We start from the raw sequence: 7,982 nt of genomic DNA on the forward strand, positions 1-7,982 counted from the left end.
GACTGGCTGTGAAGAAGCTTGAGGGGGTGAGGAGCCAATTTGGGGATAAAAAGAAAGGTGAAGTTTTTCTTCTCTTCCTTCCTCTGCCCCCAACTTCCATGAGCCTCCTTTCTTCCTCCCTTCTCTCTTCTCTGTGTTTGGATGAGAAAGGCAGAGAGACGTTAAAGTGGTGTCAGAATGGGGTTTATCCTCCTTTCTTTTTTCTTTCATCTAACATGGCAACAATGAAATCAGTAGTAAGTGGGAGGTAAGGGTTGAGCCTTGGTACCTGGAGAGGGAAGCATGGGGGTAGTCTGATGTGAAAGGGCTGTCCCCTTCCCACCACTTCAGAACTACAAGTCTTTTCATCAAGAACAGCTGGATGATAGAGAAGACAGGTTTGATGCTTACTTGACTAGAGGGACCTGAGGACTGCCGAATTTGTATGATATGCAAGAGTATGTATTTCCTCAGCAGCTTGGGAACCATCAACAGGCAGTAAAGGAAAGGCTATTTCTGGTTTTAGCTGTCAGGCTGGGATATACCTTCTTATATAAGCAAGGTACATAAAGAAGAGGTAGGAAATTAAATATTATGTCTCTGAACTCCTCTTCTCCATCATCCTTCTTCTTCTTCTTTAACCACTGATGATAAGGGCACGTCCCTGATTTCTTCATATGGGGTATCACGTGAAATCCCAACCTGGATAAAGGTATTTCTCTTTTTAAAGTAGCTTCCAAAATAGAGTATACAAATCAAATGTCAAATTCTCAGACAGGTCCCAAACACCTAGCAGCTTAAGAGTTAGTTCTTTTTTTCCCTTCAACCCCATGCAACAGGAATTGTTAAAATATTAAACACTATTCTAACTCACAAAGTATTCCATTTTTCCTTCCTCAGCCTTTGTCTCCCAACTCTGGTTTTATAATGGGGGTGGTATCGAGGGAAGGTGTATTGAGGTGGGAGGTCCAGGCAGTCTAGAATTTTATATTTTAAGTGTTTGGTATTTCAGAGTATGGTGCTCCCACATCATGCTACTTCCGAGTCCTACTCAGCTTGTGTAAGAGTCCAGGGCAATTCCATGGCCATAATGGAATTATGGGGTGGAGGAGAGATAGTATGCCAGCTTCCTTTAATGGACTGCAGATTGGTTTCAAAGTGTGTTTGCAGATGCTGAATAGTAGGAATAAAAGTTAGAGATCTTCGCCGGGCGCGGTGGCTCACGCCTGTAATCCCAGCACTTTGGGAGTCTGAGGCGGGCGGATCACGAGGTCAGGAGATCGAGACCATCCTGGCTAACACGGTGAAACCCCCTCTCTACTAAAAATACAAAAAATTAGCCGGGTGTGGTGGTGCGTCCCTGTAGTCCCAGCTACTCGGAGGCTGAGGCAGGAGAATGGCGTGAACCCAGGAGGCGGAGCTTGCAGTGAGCCGAGATGGTGCCACTGCACTCCAGCCTGGGCGACAGAGCGAGACTCCGTTTCAAAAAAAAAAAAAAAAAGTTAGAGATCTTCTAGGGCTGATTTTTTCTATGTCTGAATAATTTGATCACAAGCATGTGTCCCCAGATACTTTCAGGCAGGAAGTCATTGCTTTGGGTGTGCCTCCTGTACCCTACCTTCTTTGTGGTGTTCTAGTTTTCGAGGGGTCATGGGTGTCTTCTGACAAGACATCCCCTTCAAAATCATAATAATAATTTAAAAAATCACATTTCATGTCTCCTACACTAAGAAGGAGGCACAATACTTGGTAGGCTTCCTTGGGTTCTGGAGTCAATGTATTCCATGTCTGGGAGTGGATTTGAGTAGTACTTATAGAAGAACAGTACTCTGCAGCAGGTGCTGCATGTGGTTCCAGCACCACTGCCTTATTGACCTGATTCATTGCAGAACCTCTTGCGTTAGAGATGTCTTTGGTGACAGGGATGTCTGGGGCTTGTGGAAACCCCAGTGGAAGAAGTGCAATATAGATCCTATGACTCCAGAACAGGACCATGTCATTTGCAGCAGGCAGTCACTTATTGGAAATACAGCTTCTGGACATGCCATGGGGCCCTTGTACAGAAGGAGCATGGGACATGCAGTGACAATGTGGCCCAAACTGCTCATCATGAGCTGAGTTTGACAGACCATGTTGTAAGTTCAGGCAGGCCCAGCAGAACCTACTGTGAGATAGACTTGGTACCTCCAGGATAGGAATAACCAGGAAGAAAGGACATAATAAGCTGCATGAGCAGGTGGCCCAGGCTCTTCTATCATTTACCAGAGTTGTGCCCTGCTTTGCCCTCAGGTCACCTCAAATCAGGAGACTCCCTGCTGACAAGCTGTTGGGAATAACAAAGCTAACCCTGGCTCACAATGGGTAGGCTTGCTATGTGGGTGGGTACAAGTGAAAGTTGTCTGCTGCTGCACCTTATCCCCTCGCAGGAATGATCCTGAAGCAAAGCGGTGAATGGGAATCTTCCCAGTGTGTGCTGGATGAACTGTATGTTCAAACTATTTGTTTAGTCATGACATTTTATGGGCCAGTAGAAGAAAGTGTATGCATCAGGGATTGGGATTTGGACAGGTTATTTTTGGAGGAAAGTAAGAGGAGATGAAAGAATGGCAAGATGGTGTCAGAAACTGCTGTAACTGAGGCAGTTATTTGTAAAGAGAAGTGGTCCAAAGGGTTTTGGAAGTAAATTTATCTTCCTCCAGTATGCTGCACATGACCAACCATTTAACATAGGGCTGCTTATTACTCTAGCTCCCCTAGGTCCTTTTGGGGAAGTGTAGCGATCAAGGTAAAACATTTTCTTGCAATGGCATATGTCACTTGAACTTATATACCTTATGAAACAAGAGATGCAGGAAACACAAAAACAGTTATGGCTGCTTAGCAGAGAGGACAGGGTATAATGGAGGAAATAAGAGAATTTAAAAAGAGAAAGAGAAAGGAGGAGAGAGCAGAGAGTTTGGGAAGTATTAAATTGGTGCAAAAGTAATTGTGGTTTTTACCATTACTTTTAATAGCAAAAACTGCAATTACTTTTGCACCAACCTAATATGTAGCACTCAAATGTGTACCCATATGAAATATCGATTGGATCTTATTTGGAAAGGTCTCGAAAGTTTTCAAGGTTTTTTTTTTTTTTCCTTAAGAGAACCAATAAAAAGGAAGAAAGAATCATTTATTTGAAATGGAGGTAGCAATATATTGGAAGTCAGGAGACTTGTCCTTTCATCTTTACTTTGATACTCACCAATTTTGTGACTTAAGATGATTCCTTTTTGGCCTTGGTTTTACTGTTTTTAGACTAACCAGTGGATTTAATGAACTCTGAGGTTCTTCCTAATGTTTCCTTATTTTCCTGACTTCTTTAGATAAAGACTCTGGAACAACAGAAGTACTGAAACAAGTAACAATGCAAAAGGTGGGAAAAGTAATTGATTAAAAGGAGGAAGCACAAAGAGGAAAGACCCGTGAGAAAGAGGAAACTAAGAACTTTTAGTTTTAAAAGTTTTTCTAATTTTTATATATTTAGGAGGTACAAGTACAGTTTTGTTACATGGATATATTCTGTAGTGGTGAAGTCTGGGCTTTTAGTGTTACGATCACCCAAATAGTGTAAATTATGCTCAACAGTTAATTTCTCATCCCTTGTGCTTCTCCCATCCTCCCACTTTTCCAAGTCTCCAATGTCTATTATTTCACTCTATGTCCATGTGTGCACATTATTTAGCTTCTGTTTATCAGTGAGAACACATGACATTTGACTTTCTGCTGCTGAGTTACTTCACTTAAGATAATGGCCTCCAGTTCCATCCATGTTGTTGATTTCATTCTTTTTAACGGATGAGTAGCATTTCGTGCTATATATAACAGAACATTGTCTATATCTAATCAAATCCATGGGTGGACATTTAGGTTGATTCAATGATCTTGCTACTGTGAATAGTGCTGTGATAAACATACGAGTCCATCTATCTTTTTGGTAGAACAATGTTTTTTCTTTTGTATATATACCCAGTAATGGGATTGCTCGGTCAAATGGTCATTCTGTTTTTAATTCTTTGAGAAATCTCCATACTGTTTTCCATAGAGGTTGTATTAATTTATACTGATGTAAATTTATATCATGTACACTGATGATATTCCTACCAACAGTGTGTAAGTGTTTCCTTTATTCTGCATCCTCACCAACATCTGTTGTTTTGTGACTTTTTAATAATGGCCATTCTGACTGGTGTAAGAGGGTATCTCACTGTGGTTTTAATTTGCATTTATCTGATGTTTAGTGGTGTTGAGCATTCTTTGACTTTTTTATTTTTAAATACTTTATGTTCTAGGGTACATGTGCACAATGTGCAGGTTTGTTGCATATGTATACACGTGCCATGTTGGTGTGCAGCACCCATTAACTTGTCATTTACATAAGGTATATCTCCTAATGCTATCCCTCCCCCCTCCCCCCACCCCACAACAGGCCCTGGTGTATGATGTTCCCCTTCCTGTGTCCAAGTGATGTCATTGTTCAATTCCTGCCTATGAGTGAGAACATGCGGTGTTTGGTTTTCTGTTCTTGTGATAGTTTGCTGAGAATGATGGTTTCCAGCTGCGTCCATGTCCCTACAAAGGACATGAACTCATAATTTTTTATGGCTGCGTAGTATTCCTTGGTGTATATGTGCCACATTTTCTTAATCCAGTCTGTCATTGATGGACATTTGGGTTGGTTCCAAGTCTGCTATTGTGAATAGTGCCACAATAAACTTACATGTGCATGTGTCTTCATAGCAGCAGGATTTATAATCCTTTGGGTATATACCCAGTAATGGGATGGCTGGGTCAAATGGTATTTCTAGTTCTAGATCCTTGAGAAATCACCACACTGTCTTCCACAATGGTTGAACTAGTTTACAGTCCCACCAACGGTGTAAAAGTGTTCTTATTTCTCCATATCCTCTCCAGCACCTGTTGTTTCCTGACTTTTTAGTGATTGCCATTGTAACTGGTGTGAGATGGTATCTCATTGTGGTTTTGATTTGCATTTCTCTGATGGCTAGTGATGATGAGCATTTTTTCATGTGTCTGTTGGCTGTATAAATGTCTTCTTTTGAGAAGTGTCTGTTCATTTCCTTTGCCCACTTTTTGATGGGGTTGTTTGTTTTTTTCTTGTAAATTTGTTTGAGTTCTTTGTAGGTTCTGGATATTAGCCCTTTGTCAGATGAGTAGACTGCAAAAATTTTTTCCCATTCTGTAGGTTGCCTGTTCACTCTGATCGTAGTTTCTTTTGCTGTGCAGGAGCTCTTTAGTTTAATTAGATCCCATTTGTCAATTTTGGCTTTTGTTGCCATTGCTGTTGGTGTTTTAGACGTGAAGTCCTTGCCCATGCCTATGTCCTGAATGTTATGGCCTCTTTGACTTGTCTTTTGGCCACTTGCATGTCTTCTTTTGTAGAATGTCTGTTCATGTCCTTTGCCCAATATTTATTTATTTATTTATGTTTTGTTGTTGTTTTTCCTGTTGAGCTGTTTGAGCTCCTTGATTTTGGATATTAGTCCTTTGTTGGATGCATCCTTTGCAAGCATTTTCTTCTTTTCTGTAGGTTGTCTGCTTACTCTGCTGATTATTTCTTTTGTTGTGCAGAACTTTTTTAGTTCAACTAAATCTCATTTGTTTATTATTGGTTTTGTTGTGCTTGCTTTTGAGGTCTTAGTCATAAATTATTTGTCCAAGCCAATGTCCATAAGAGTTTTACCTAGGTTTTCTTCTAGGATGTTTATAGTTTCAGTTCTTATATTAAAGTCCATCCTGAAGTTAATTTTTGTATATGGTGATAAGTAGGGGTCCAGTTTATTTCTTCTGCATATGGCTTTGAAATTTTCCCATCACCATTTATTGAATAAAGTATCCCTTCTGCATTATATATTTTCGTCAATTTTGTCAAAGCTCATTTGATTGTAGATATGTGACTTTATTTTTGGGTTCTCTATTCTTTTCCATTAATCGATGTGTCTATTTTTTATACCTGTTCCAGGCTGTTTGGGTTACCATAGCCTTGTAGTATAATTAGAAGTCAGGTAATGTGATGGCTCCAGCTTTGTTCTTTTTGCTTAAAATTGGTTTGGCTTTTAAGACTCCTTTTTAATTCAGTATGAATTTTAGGATTGCTTTTAAAAATTCTGTGAAAAATGACATTGGTAATTCAATAGAAATAATGTTGAATATGTAGCTTGCTTTGGGTAGTATAGTTTTTATGTTTCTTCAGTGATGTTGGCTTTTCCAACCCATGAGCATGGGATGTTTTCCATTTGCTTATGTCATCTACAATTTCTTTTAACAGTGTTTTGTAGTTCTGTTTGTAAAGATCTCTCACTTCCTTGGTTAAATGTATTCCTGGGTATTTTATTTTTTATAGCTATTGTAAATGAAATAGACTTCTTGATTTGGTTCTCAGCTTGATCATTATTGGTCTCATATCTGTAATTACAGTACTTTGGGAGGCCAAGGCAGGTGGATCACGAGGTCAGGAGATCAAGACCATCCTGGCTAACATGGTGAAACCCCATCTCTACCAAAAATACAAAAAAATTAGCCAGGCATGGTGGCCCACATCTTTAGTCCCAGCTACTTGGGAGGTAGAGGCAGGAGAATAATTTGAACCTAGGAGGCAGAGGTTGAAGTGAGCTGAGATCACACCACTGCACTCCAGCTTGGGTGACAGAGCGAGACTCCATCTCAAACAAAGAAAAAAAAAGCTACTGATTTTTATACATTGATTTTGTACCCTGAAACTTACTAAAGTCATGTATCAACTCAAGGAGTCTTTTGGAGGAGTCTTTAGGGTTTTCCAGGTATAAGATCACATTGTCGGTGAACAGATAATTTGACTTATTTTCCAATTGTAATGCCTTTTATTAATATTTTTTTTCTCTTGTCTAATTGCTCTGGCTAAGACTTCCAGTACTATGTTGAATAGGAATGGTGAAAGAGGACATCCTTGTCTTGATCCAGTTCTCAGAAGAAATGCTTTCAAATTTTTTTTCTAAGCAGTACAATGTTGACTGTGGGTATGTTGTATATGGCTTTTATTATTTTGCAGTATGTTCCTTCTAGGCCTATTTTGTTGAGGGTTTTCATCATGAAGGAATGTTGAACTTTGTTACATACATTTTCTGCATTTATTGAAATGATTACTTGATTTTTACTTTTAATTCTGTTTATGAAGTGATTCACATTTATTTATTTGCATATGTTGAACAATTCTTGAATTTCTGAAATAAAACCCACTTGTTTGCAGTGTATTGTCTTTTAGATGTGCTGTTAGATTCAGTTTGCTAGTATTTTGTTGAGGATTTTTACATCTATGTTCCTCAGGGATATTGGCTTGTAGTTTTCTTCTTTTGCTACATCCTTACCTGCATTTGGTGTCAGGATGATACTAGCTTCATAGAATGAGTTAGGGAGGAGTTCTTCTGTCTCATTTTTTTTGGAACAGTTTCAGTAGAATTGACGTCAGCTCTTCTATGTACATCTGGTAGAATTTGGCTGTGAATCTGTCTATGCTTGGGCTTATTTTTGGGGGGAGAGAATTAAAATTACCAGTTCAATCTCACTACTGATTAATGATCTGTACAGGATTTCTATTTTTTTCTGGTTCAATTTTGGGAGATTGTAGATTTCCAGGAATTTGTCCATTTCCTCTAGATTTTCTAGTTTGCATGCATAGAGCTGTTCATAGTAGTCTATGATGATCTCTTGTATGTTTGTGATATCAACTGTAATGTCTCTTTTTTCATCTCTGATTGTGCTTATTTGAATCTTCTCTCATTTTCTCCTTGGTTAATCTACTTAGTAGTCTATCAATTTTATTTATCTTTTCAAAAAGCCAACTTTTGTTTTGTTGATTCATTGTATAGTTTTTTGGTCTAAATTTCATTTCTGTGTTGGTCTTTGTTATTTACTTTCTTCTGATAGCTTTGGGTTTGGTTTATTCTTGTTTTTGAGTTGCAATGTTA

This window comes from Macaca fascicularis, chromosome 6, assembly GCF_037993035.2.
Source record: "Macaca fascicularis isolate 582-1 chromosome 6, T2T-MFA8v1.1".
Lineage (NCBI taxonomy): Eukaryota > Metazoa > Chordata > Mammalia > Primates > Cercopithecidae > Macaca > Macaca fascicularis.